This window comes from Ambystoma mexicanum, chromosome 10, assembly GCF_040938575.1.
Source record: "Ambystoma mexicanum isolate Mex_15411 chromosome 10, UKY_AmexF1_1, whole genome shotgun sequence".
Taxonomy (NCBI): Eukaryota; Metazoa; Chordata; class Amphibia; order Caudata; family Ambystomatidae; genus Ambystoma; species Ambystoma mexicanum.
The window spans coordinates 1182160052-1182173422 of record NC_090932.1 but is presented as its reverse complement, the minus strand read 5'-3'; positions in this window follow the sequence as shown (position 1 = coordinate 1182173422).

Here is a 13371-nt window from a genome sequence, read left to right as displayed (position 1 = left end):
TTGATGCGCTGCCTGGTGTGAAACAGACAGTCTGCCCTATGCACCCTGAGTGAGGTCCAGGCAGTGTCCTGCCTCACATCGCGCTGTGACAGAGAGCTCCAAGCTCAGAGTGGTCTGTGAGTCTCAAAAATAATTCTTCTGAACTTCTCTCCAATCTCTGAGTACCACAATAATTTCATTGATAAGTGGCCCAAGTAAGATTATGTGACTGAACTCCTGAACTCCCCATGTAGTCTGGCCCTTCGGCTTCCTGTCTCTAAGCCCGGGCGAGATGGTGCGTGTGAGAGACCCACAAAGGAAAGGGGAAAACAAGACAGAGCAGTGTGAGAGAGAGAAAGCGAGAAAGTTACAAGCGGGAATTCAAGGAGAATTGAATATTTATTTCTGTTGTTGTATTCTGTTTGACAGTTACAATTTTCACTGCACTGCGGATCACAGATTAAAAAAAGAAATTACAAAAATCACCACTTTTGGGCTCTTCCAAACACATCCCACACAACCAAAACCAATTTTATACCTGAAAGATTCAGTATTTCTGTTCATAAGTGTTCTGAACACAGTGTGCATGCACTTCAGCTATGCTTTTTGTCTCCCCTCAGTAACGGAACCTCTCGCATACCTATCTCTTTCATTGTGGTGCACAACCAGTTTAAGTTAAAAACACAATAAAGAAAAGTGTGAACATTCAATCATTCCATGGCCACATTTAGAAGAAAATGATTAGAAGGAACATTTCCGGCCAACCCCTCCATATAGCCTGCATTCCATTGCCTGCCTTTAAGCCCATCTTAACTTTCTGGGGTGCCCACTCCAATCTTGCCACTCTTTCCCACCCTTTAAACCCAGTTTAACTTTCTGGGTTGCCCACTCCAATCGATGCCACTCTTTCCTACCCTTTAAGACCAGTTCAACTTTCTGGGTTGCCTACTCCAATCCTGCCACTCCTTCCCACTCTGTAAGCCTAGCTTAACTTTCTGGGTTGCCCACTCCAATCCTGCCACTCTTTCCCACCCTGTGGGAGCCCTTTCGGCCATCACTTCCCTTGCAGTATCACCTGGTTGACTTTTCAGACTAATTCCTCCAAAGCAGGCACTTGCTGACATAGAAGGCTGTATAGCTTTTCTGTGGGTATTTCCTGTTTCCGCTCCCTGCTGGCTGGCCATCTCGTGATAATCGGCAGCTAATAACCCCCAGCTGTATTTCTTTGTCTCCCTTGTAATGTATGCACCTCACAGAGGCCTTTGTTTTCCACTCTACGCAAGGGGGGGGTACCCAACTATCATGTTGAACTTCACTGTGATCTCTTCAAGGCTATATGTCACATCAGGTCATTCCCTGTAACAACATAAGGTCGAAGTTCACGTGACATAATTTACTGTGATGTCATGCCCTGACATTTCATTGGGTCAAATTGATGGGACATCATTTCCCATGATCTCATCATTATGCTAATGACTATTTTTGAAACTTTAAGATTCCTACAGATTTTTGGTCACAGGATGTTGTCATGTATGGCTTTACCATGCCCCTCCTGCCCCGTTTAGCTCTTGTTCTTTTTGTGGGATTGTCACATCAATACCTTTATTCTTTCCTTTTCTTACCTTCAATATAATAACTAATGTTCAAAAAATAGACGTATGTCACGGTGCAATGGTAACTTGGGGGTTTAGCCATGAGGAATTCTGGCACAATCCCATCCGGGGTAGTGTGCAATTTCTGTGGTGCCTAGATGACTTCCAAATGGCCGGAGAATGAATGAATGTGCTGCCTTGATTCATCTTTAGCTTATGCACAAAAACATTATTCGTTGGTGCTGTTTATTTATTTATTAACTTTATTTATTTACATTTGTAAAACGCACTACAGCCCAAGGGCATTGAGGCGCTGTTGCAGAAAATGTTTTAGTTACAGTTAATGTCTTAGTTACTGTAATTTTGGGACGTTTTCATTTTCACTTAAACACGCATTAACAGTACCAGCAAATGTGATGTAAGTGAATTGCAGCAAACGACTGCATGCACTTGTAGTTCAATGCAAAGTGTCCTTCATATGCCTCCCACACAAACCTTTCTGTTTGTGTTTTCTTAATGAAGACTGAAAAAGCCACTAGATACGTGGAGTAGATTGCAGACTTGTAAAGTAATACACAATTGAATTAAATCATTTCGATAATGTACACATTATTTTATATCTCAATTAGGCAATATCAGAATATCTTATCAGACCCAGACTCTACACATCCCACTCCCAAGTGGCACCAGCACACATAGGCTGTCGCTCAACAGCACTATCAATTCTGCGACTTTCGAATCAGTTGACTTTCCCCATGATATAGTGTGCATGCATGGACTTAGAAATAGCATCATGTAAAGTGCTACTGGCCTACAGCATAGGACTACTTCCCCATGTAACACATAACATGGGACCGGCTGCATATTTTATTCGGAAGCTGATTATCCAGTCCTGGTTTTTCTTTATATTGCAGGGCACTTGAAGTCCCAGAATGTAAAGGTACAAAAACCAGAACTGGATGAGTATCTTCCGAATGACATGGAGCCTCTTGTTCCATATGCAGTTTATTGCTTTCCAAATAATATGGAGACAGAACTGCATTAGCAGTCGCGCGCAGTGCACCATTTTCTGTGCAATCTTTAAACAGTGACATGAAATTATTGTTCTACTAATGCATCAATATTTATTTTTACGGCAGAAAATTAGTTTTTAAAATGTTTTCTGGCAATAAAATTAAATGGGTAAGGGGGAATCCAAACAGCTAAAAGAAACTGGAAAATTGGGGGCGTTACCCCTCCCTCCACCCCCACACCCATAAAGCAAAAAAAGAAGATATTTTAAAAATAGTATTTTTCTGACAAAAGACAGAGCAGGATTGTTCCCCTGGGTGCAGTACCAAGAAGCCACCTGTCAGGGGAACGTGGCGCTTTACAAACCTGCATAATACAACCTTCCATAACAGAATTGTCATATACTTAGTACTGCAGTGCCATGCTGATTGAGGACTTTGTATTTGCTGATTAATCGTGAAAATACCACTTGGGGCGGTAATATTATACCTACCTACATAATCCTCCTCATGTTACCGAAAACCACAGGGAATCTCATAAAACATATGAAATGCGTGACAGTCAGATTGCCTGGGCATCGTAGACAACCCATGAAATTGAATACCTGTAACCCATCCCATCGTCTGGAAATCTCAGAACATTCACAATCCTAGCACAGTGACCTTTTCCAATCTTCAAGGCATTCTGCAGTACTCTGAACAGAATATATTTCAATTGGAATTTCCTAATACTCAGACTATCACATACCCTCGAATCCTCTTGCCGTGATACACAAGGCTCCAGCAAGTGTGAAGGAGGGCAGCCCACCACAGACGGTCCAGTCACCAGAAGACCATCCACTTGTCCAGACATTGGAGAGGAAAGAACATTCACACCAGCGAGCCATCGTCACGAGGGCAGTGGGCATGTGCGGTGCTAATGCACAGGTGCCGACTGAGGCCCTGAGCAAAGCACAGCATGCCACACCCATGACCACACCAGAGTCTCGAGGACGACCTGAAACCTACGGTGCCTGCTCAGCGGACCCTGCTGTTCTGCCTGCTGATGCAGACAGTACAGCTGAGAGCTGCTGCCACCTCACGAGAGAGAGAGAATACATTATAATAAATATTATACAAGAAATCATGCATTTGCTGCTTTAACACTTTCACATTATAGGCAAGCGCCTAACCTTGCCTAGAGATAGCACCGGCCCTGCTGGGCACCCACCAAGATTTAGGCCCGAAGATTCCATGGAGTGCAGCCATCGCACACCACCCCGACCAAAGCATGCCCGAGTGGGTCAGCACACCAGTGCAGACCCTAGGCGTGTGGTAGCCCGCGCCTTGGACCCAATTACGACAAACTGAAGGTGAAGAGGACCGGGGGTACAAGAAGTGTCGAAGAAATCCCGAGGAAGGGAAGGGAAGCCTGTGGAGGCCGCAGAGAGGCCACGAGAGACAGCAGTGTGCAAAGAAGCAGGGGCTGGTAAAGTGCAGGAGATTGACCAGGAAGTTCAGGGTGTTGACGAGCAGCAGACAGTGGAGTGAGACAATGGTGGACCCCCCTCAAGCGGTATAGGTGTGCATCGCAAGGGCTTCCACAGGAGAGCGAACTGTGTGACACCAAGGGGGTGACAGGTCACAGGGGGGTGTGGGGTCAATGAGCTGGAGAGAGACCTTTTCCCAGTACCTCTACCACAGCCATCTTGGAGGAGAAATGGAGAGGGAGAAGGAAGCTACCAGACCCCACCCCATCTCTGCAGAGATAGGGACCATCAAGAGCGACATCCAGATGATCCTGGAAGAGATCCCAGGGATGAGAACTGATATCAAAACCAAAGTGGCGGGCCTGTCAGCGAAAGTGAACACACTGGAGGAAAGGCTCGACTGAGTGAAAGTGAATCAGGCCTCCACAGGCATTCTGGAAGCGCTGATTGAGGTTGCGTTTCTGGACTTTGAGAGAAGAGAAATGGAGTTGGGCCTCAAAATTGACGACATCGAGAAGACGGAGATGCAAAACAATCTCCGGTTCTTTGGCCTCAAAAGAAGGGACGGGGAGACCCCGGCTGGACTTGAGAAGAAAATCCAGGAAATCATTGGGATGGTCCTAGGATCGAAAGAGGGAACACATGTGACCTTGGATAGAGTGCATCAGGCAGGAGGAGGTAGTAGAGGGCCACGCTCTGTGCTGGCAAAACTACATTACTACCGGGACATAGCAGATATCCTTGATAAGGCCAAACGCATGGGACTCATTAGTGGCAATATTTCAGGACCTCTCTGCCCATACTCTCCAGAAACAGAAAAAGTGCAGCCCTCTCACGGAGTGGCTCCAGGAGAAAGGAGTTTGATATAGGTGGGGATACCCCTTTGCACTAATATTTGAATGGGAAGGCGAAAGATTTCACCTGGTGTCGGAAGATGTAGTGGGTGCCACGGAAAGTCTTGTGGAACTCCCAGGGAACAGTGCCACTTTGGAAGTAGAAGAAGGAACACAGGAGATGCGAGAGATTAATGGCCCACACAAGGAGCAGGACCGTTGGACATTGCAAGGGGCCAGGACATTTCGGAAGATGAACAACCCCTCTCCCAGAAGGAAAGTGACATGAGGGACATGTACCACTTGGGTCACTGTTAAATTGCTCTGAGGGGATGATGGGCCCTGATATCGCGTCCTCACATACCCCTTACATGGTCCCCCAGGGAGGAGTTTACCTGGAGGGGGGTGGGTGTGCGGAGTAAATCTGTTTTGTTAAGCAGGGTTTGGGATACCCAGTGTTTGGGGGTAGGTTGGATAGGTCCACTGGCACATTGGGGGTAGGTGGGGGGAGATATGGGAGGTGTGAATGGGTAGAAGTTTGGGGGTTTGTTCTTTCACTATTATTGTTCGGGTATGGGGGAGTTTGTTGAGTAACATGGGGCTAGGCTGGTGAGGGCAGGGCATAGGAGGGGGAACTCAAGGGGGCTGTAGAGGTGGCAGAAGGACATGGAGGGGGCTGGAAAGTATCAGGGGGAAAAATACCCAGGACCACAGGGCTTTGGCCAGTGACGGAACTGGGGAGACCTGGAAAGGAGCAGAAGAATGGGTGGGATCTGGTCACTGGCGCGGGAGGGGGGTACCTGGGTCGCGGGTAATAGGGAAGAAGACAAATGCTGTGACATGGGCAGGGGACGGCATTCCTGGTGGTTCGACAGGTGTGACCAACATGCTTGGGGCTCACGGTCGGATGCCTCAGATGGGGTTTAGGTGGGGTTGGGATTGAAGAGGAGGGGGGACAATTCATGGTCTTTGATTGATTGATTGATTGATTGATTGATTGTTTATTTGTATAGCACCTATACACAATGTGTTTCAAAGGGCTTCAATGAGGGAGGGAACATGGGAGAAAATAAATACATACTAACAAGTCCTTGCAACAGATCAGAATGTGAAAAATAACTATCAATCATAACAGATAGTACACGTGCAACAATAAGGGAGAGGTAGGGGGGGGAAAGGAGACAAAACTAGCAGTACCATTACCATGCCTGATGACAATTGTTGCAGTGTAAGATTGACAAGAGGAGGGGGGAGGAGGAGGGGAGAAGGAGGTAGAGGAAGGGAAGGGGTAAGGTGAGGAACAAAAGATGGTCGAAGACTGTTCAAGATAGTGCAGGGGAGGGAGTGGGAGGATAAAACAAAAGGGAAAAGGGGGGACAGACAGCTATTATCAGTGGTCACAGGGACAGATGATGAGAGTAAGTGCTGAGAAAAAGGTTGAGGAGAGGGCAAAGGGGGGGGCAAGAAGGCTGCAAAGACAGGCGGCTACGGATTCTTATGCCTAACAGCAATCGGGGTAGTGCCAGAATTTGTCAGAGGGGAAAAGGGAAGGAGAGGAGGTAGGGGTGAGGGAGAAGGAGGGACCAAGGAGTAAGGCAAGAAGTGGAGGGAAGGGGTAGGAGATGATCATGAGGGACAAGGAGTGAGGGGTGAGACTAGACAATGGTGGGTGGGGCGGTACGAGGACACAATGGCAAGGGGCAGGGGGTACATGTACACATAGACACACAGGTAGGGGGGCAGGGAGGAGGACATGGACACACTGGCGGGGGTAGGGTGGACAAGAAGACAATGGAGGGGTAAAGAGGTGGTACCGCTTGAGTGATGTTCATGGTGACAGGAGAAGGGTAAGGAAAGGTTATAGCTGAGGTCCGCATAGCCACGTTAAATGTTAAAGGACTAAACTCCCAAAATAAGAGATCTCTCACAAGGAATAAGTTTCGTAAACAGTGCTTGGCGATCCTCTTTCTGCAAGAAACTCACTATAAATAGGGGGCAGAATCGGCTATATGAGAGAAGGAAGTTGATAAAAAACGTTTGGGCCTCACACAGGGATCGCAAGAAGGAAGGAGTGGGTAGCATACTGGGGACGGCTTTCAAGATGACGTAGATACAGGTTAAGAGGGGATTTGGGGGTCAATTTCTAGGGATGAAGGGACTTTATGGGGAAACGCGAATTACCCTGGCTACCTTATATGCTCCTAACATGGGACAGTTGGGTTCTTGCACCAGGTTTTTGTGTTTTTGGAAAGCTGGGCAGAGGGGACCACGGTACTCAGGCCCGGCTCCAGCAGGGGGGCCAGGGGGGCCAGGCCCCCCCAAGGCTAGCCCCTGGCCCCCCCTAGAAATCAGGGCCGGACTGGGAACCAAAAGAGGCCCTGGAAAATGTGATCAAAGTGGCTCCATATTTTGACGCACGAGTGAACAATATTAGTGCACAGGAAAATATTTCTGCACCAGGGGGCCCATCATATTGAAAACAAGCATTGGTAATGCCAACAGTTTGTGTAGGCATGGCAAGAGCACTTTCCAAGCACCGCTGTATTGGTATTAACTGCCCATTAATGGCAGCAGGTGCAAAACGGTGTGAGTACCTGAGCAACTATTAGCAGTGTCTGGCAAATGCCTAATACTTATATACAAGCCAAAACTGTTGGATTTACCAATGTTTATTTTTAACAGGACTTAAGTGAAGGGTATGCATAGTGCTTATAAATGGAGTGGCTAAAAGAAGACCCGTGAAGACAGTTTTATTACACCAGTAGTGGGTTTACAACTCCAATTAAGCCATTAACTCTCAGAAGGCTGCTTCGACATAACACTGGCAGGCACTTTGAGTGTGAAGTTTGATGATAAGGCTTGATTAAAGCAAAGTCAAAGAGTTCTCTGGAGGTGGTGTTTTTGGCAGGGAGGGACAGGGACTGGGTGTGAATAGCCATAGGGATTGTCATGGGCAGTCAATGGGTGGGCAAACAACCAAACACCTACACGCTGGGTGTCCCTCCGCATAGCTGATTTCTCCCCTATACTTTAATGCAATAGTTTTTGGTTTATAGCTGGTGCAGGTGCCATCTATAAACCCAAACAAATCAAAAAACAGCACAGAGATGAGGATAAGAGCGCGTGTAGTGAATATTACAGCAGAGGAATCCCACGACATGGGGGTATGATAGCAAATGTGATTTTTAAAGCAGAGGGTGAAATAGTACAGCACAGGGCTGTACGATTTTGGCCCAAATACATATTATGTCATGGGTAGGTCATGCTACAGCACAGCGCTGGCTTTATGCAGGGCTAAGGGATTACATAATATGGAAGGGGATTTTTCTTATGTGGCAGAAATAGTACAGCATGGGGTTGGGGGTTTTACACACCAGGAGAACCATCAAGCAGTGGTGGGCTGATGGATTACACAGCATGCATAAACTGTGGGGTGGGGTGCTCACCGCAGCGTGAAAACAACTGCATAGGCAGGCACCCATGAATCAGATGGGAAGATATGAAATTACCATCGGAGTCCGGAGGATTGGGGAGTTGGAGGGGGGGACAGAGTGTGTGGAGCAAGGGGGTGGGCAGGGCATATTTGTACTAGCCGACGATTGCTGAGCAAGGAGAGATTTAGTGCAGGTGTTTTGGGGAAATCACACCACACTGATATATTACAGCACACCGGGTGGAGCGGTAAAGTGCAGGAAGAGAGGTGCACACCACAGGGAGCTAATGTACCAGCAGAACAGGCCAATGTTACAGCAGGAAGTGGATGGTGCAGCAGACAGTGAGATTATTACAGCACATTGCTTGAAGAGTACAGTGCTGGGAGAGCACACTACCGCCACTGAGAATGTTACAGCACAAGGGGGTACGCACCTTGCTAAGTTCCACCTGCGGGCCTGAGACGTCATCTGCACACCCTGCAGCCCCCCTCCACAGCCAAATAAAGTCTGGAATCGCTGGAATGTGTTATTGTTCTCGCAGAGACAGAGGGGCCCAGAAGCATAGGTGCCATGCTAAGGCATCCAAAATACAACCGGATAAGATAAGGGGTTATCGGAGGGGGCTGCTGGAACACCCCCCCCACACACATCTCCTCCCTGTCCAGAAACAACATGAGGGCATGCAGACCTCACCACCTACCACAAGCATGAAAGATCAGACAGCGGCTGGCCAGGATTGAGGTCAATTGGCAGAGCTTTGTGGGAGTGAGTGTGATGGAAGAATGGGGGTTGCTTTTAGACAGGGTTGAGTAACACTGGTAGAGCTGCGTGCGAAGGAGACACTGACTGTAATAGAATAACGGGAAGTGTTGCAAGACAGGATGGAGGGTCCATTGGCAGATCTGAGTGTGAGCCACTGTAATGGAACAACAGGGGTTGCTGCTGGCTAGTATTGAGGTCCATTAGCACAGTTTTTTGAATGGCTGTAATAGAAGCTAAGGGGTTACTGCTGGTAAGGGTGGACTAGTAGTGAAGGTCAGATGAGTGTTAGTTGCTGTAATGGAACAGCAGGCGTCAATGGAGGTCAGTGCTGGAATTGTAGGGGTATCGGAGGTCAGGATTGGGAAGAGGTGCATTAGCAGAGCGGTGTGTCAGCCTCTGTAATGACATAGGTAGGGACTTCTTTAGTTCATGGTAAGGTACATTTGTAGAGGTGGGTGTGAGTGGAAGTACTGGATTAGCAGTTTAGTTTGGTCTTGCATAGCAGAGCTGAAGTGTATTTTAATAGGTCTACGGGTTGCCAGTATTCCCACTACACCCAGATAACCATCCCCATTCAGTTCAGGGCCGGGGATCACCTCACAAGGAGCGGATATTAGGTAAACGGGGTGCTGTTTTACAGTATAGCTCAGGCAGGGATCATTAAAGCACAGGAAGGGGAATGTTAGAGCTCATGGAGAACATATTACACGACCCCGGCCGGTAAATGATTACAGCATAGGGGGAACACATTGCAGCAGAGGTGGAGAATGTTACAGTCCATGGCATCACAGTAAGAAAAAAGTTCAGCACTTGCATGCGCAGGATAGCAACACATGGAAAACATCATAGCATGATGGCTAGAAAATATTACAGCACATTGTAAAAGGTTTACCGCATAGGGTGAGAGTGAGGGTCAGAAGCCCTGGGCAGAATGGGAGAGGGGCACGCATGTTCAAATAATCCCTTACCTTTCAGGTCTGGCTACTGCCCTCATCTGCTCTCAGCCCCAGCCACAGCCTCATTTGGGTCACCTGCTGCTGTCTACGGATGGAGGCAGTGCGGCCCAGCCTCACCTAGTTGGTTGGCTGTCTTTCTTGAATCTGTCAGAGCACACCATGAAAACGGGCACAACACACGGCATGGGCCTGGTACCAGGACAGCACTCGGACTGTCTGTCGGCAGTGTTTCTCAGGTGGCAGTGGCACATTCAATTACAGGCCCAGCCACACCTGCACATGTGACTCAACAGCACAGAGCATACTAGGGCACCTGCGGTTTCAATGCACATGCACCCTAGTGCGACACGAGTGCAAGCCCCAAAATCCATGGGCTGGGGTGAGCCTGGCAGACAAACAAATCATACAGCGAATGGCCACATCCAGGCTGGCCTGTATGGATGCATATCCCTGAATGGCGAGTGATAGTTTAATTTTGAGTACCCATGCATTCCTCCCCCAAGAAAAGAGGCCCTATAGCCCGAGGCCTACCGGGGAAACTCCCGGTTTCCCGGTGGGTCAGCCCAGCCCTGCTAGAAAGGAGACCTTGTCAGTGCTGTGAGGTTTTCTTCCTATTTTCTTTTTTTCATCAAAAGGCTGAATGTATGTTAACTATACGCAATAAAAAAAAACTAAACATAAACTTTAAAATGCCACTGGTAACCAGGGGGTGGAGGGGAAGACTAAGAGGGTAAAAACAGGCTGGGGGGATTTTGCGATTAGCATTCTGAGGAGCTGCACTGAAGGCGGCTCAGTCAGGATTTGTTTGCTTAGCTTGGACAATGATTTATGCCCCACAGCCATGAAAGCAGAAATGACCAGGGATATGGTTGGCCATTCACACCTCTAAGTAAGCTAGCACACTTGCTCAAGCAGGCAGCCTACAACTGTCTAGCAAGATACTGTGTTGCTTTTTTAACTACACTTTTAATCTTACTTACATTACAAACCTCTCATTTATATAGTAGCTATTGTTTCAAACCTATCAAGTAGATTTCTGTAATTGAATGTAGGTGTTAATGTGTGGGAATTTAACTGTTCCAATCATGCCTAATATGATGGTTCACTGTAGAAAACAATAAATGGCAGGTGGTGATGCTTGGACAAAGATTTCAACAACAGGCGCATACATGGCTAAAGACCCTGACAAGTTACATTCACTGGAACACAAGATACCGCAAGCATTACTAGGCCTTGTGGTCCAGCAGATTGGGCAGGGCTGTTCACATTAGTGGCAGGGAGGCCAAGGCTGATTGGTAAATAACGGTATGGAAGCCTGACCGAAGCAATGGCAGTGGTTAATTAGACACAGAGCCCTTACAAATTCCATTCAAAGTATATATTCTGCTGCATGAACTACTTGGGTATAAGTGAAACAATAAGGTTGGTAGAAAGAACAATGTAATTCTGGAGGGGAGAGTGTAGTAAAATCAAAGTGATTTGATGTAAGGCGTTGAAGTAGGCTATTGGGTGTAAGCCAGAATATTGTATTGGACCACATATAGGATGGAGAAAGTATGTTAGGAGGGATACACATTCAATGGATGTGTTTGGTCATTTACCCATCCATTGCCATGTTAATCTCTATGGTATTCCCACCAACGACCTGCCCCCTCCCTGCTGAAACATACCCTCTTGGGTACTCTTTGAGCTAGCTCTGTCAGACTTAATTGCCACTGTAAATGAGCTCCTGTTGTAATCAAAAATATCTTAACATGGTGTGTTTTCAGCCAATAGATTTAAAAGCAACATGGTGTCCTCATATTTGTTCCTTACACTGGAATTCTAAAACAAGCAATCGCAAAGTCAACCGTGTTGACATGTGTATAAGTATTACACAGATATTTTCCAGACAATTACATCATATAAGCGTAGGTACTCAACCCATTTTCTAGATGTTCCCACCTTATTGCCAGGTGGTACCGTTATGGCAGTGCCTGGCAAATGTCTTTACCATGTGGTTTCAAAAGTCCTAATTTTTGGCTTTGCCAATGTGCGTTGGTTTCAGTTTATCTCCCTAAGTGACAGTATATATGCCCTGATGTGGGAGCCTTGTTTGCAACGCCTAGGGACTCAAACTGCACCTCACTGAGTTGGTCCAACAAGAACCTACCTGAACATATCAAGGCTAGGATGGCAAGTATGGACCAACTTCAGATAATCTTCTTATACATACTTACCAGTGGGGTTCTGACCTAAATAGTATGCATATTTGTCTGTGTGGAAGCCTAGGCTGCCTGGCCAGAACTTTTCATGAAATGGGCAGATGAGTACTGACTGCCTTATTGACATCATACTATTGGAGTAACAGTTAACAATGTCTGTATGCAAACTGAATACATCATGTGTATTGTGGGTCTTGTTTGAAAAGTATGATATAACTGCTAGGTGTTTAGGCAGTGCCAGAAATTGAAGTTATTTACTGTGGGATCCCACCAGTGACAGAGGGGCAGGGGTGCAGGACTGGAGGATTGTTCCCACTTCCGCCAATAAACATTTGGCTCTCAGAAGATTGATCATGAAACCTTGAAAATAACACAAGAAAAAAGCATTTCTTAATATGTTTCTGGCAACGTATAAACGGTGCAGAACTGTTAAACATAAAAAAAGGGTATTGAGATATTTCCTGCAGAGTGCAATCAGAGGTGGATTTAACAGTCGAACAATGGACAAACGTTTGTGGGGCACCCTTGCTCTGCCTTTCTCCCCTCAAAGTCAGTCAGGGCTGCACAGCTCCTCCCAGTGATGCCTTATCTTTTTAACATGTCTCAGATGCAGATTATTTAAAATAGGAAGTGATTAGTGATAGGAAAAGGTACTTTTGTCTTTACATTATATACACTTTTAATTAGCTATTTAAGTGTGGCTGTTGGGTGATTAGAATTGATGGGGGTACAGACCAAGCTGTGTGAAACAATTACTTTGTTATGCATTTCATTTCACTTTGTGTCTGTATGGGATCTTTTGTAAGTTCTGATTAATTGGCATTCTGGAGCTTGTAGGCTTCCAATCAGAACGGGGAACATAAAGCTACAATCATAAAACATTTTACCGCCACTTTTTCCACTCCACAGGACTTGGAAAATGACCACCTATGATTGTAACTTTATTGGTAAAAGCAAACAGATTCCAAATCGTTAATTGTGGGAGAGATTTATACTTTTCCAGACACAAACTTCAAAAGTGAAGTGAAACAGCGATTTTGCCTTTGTTTTGCTATTTACTTTTCCATTACTTTGTGGAAAGAATTTAAATTGCCTGTAGGGGCCCTTTTGCAAAGAAGGTGCAAACAGTAGC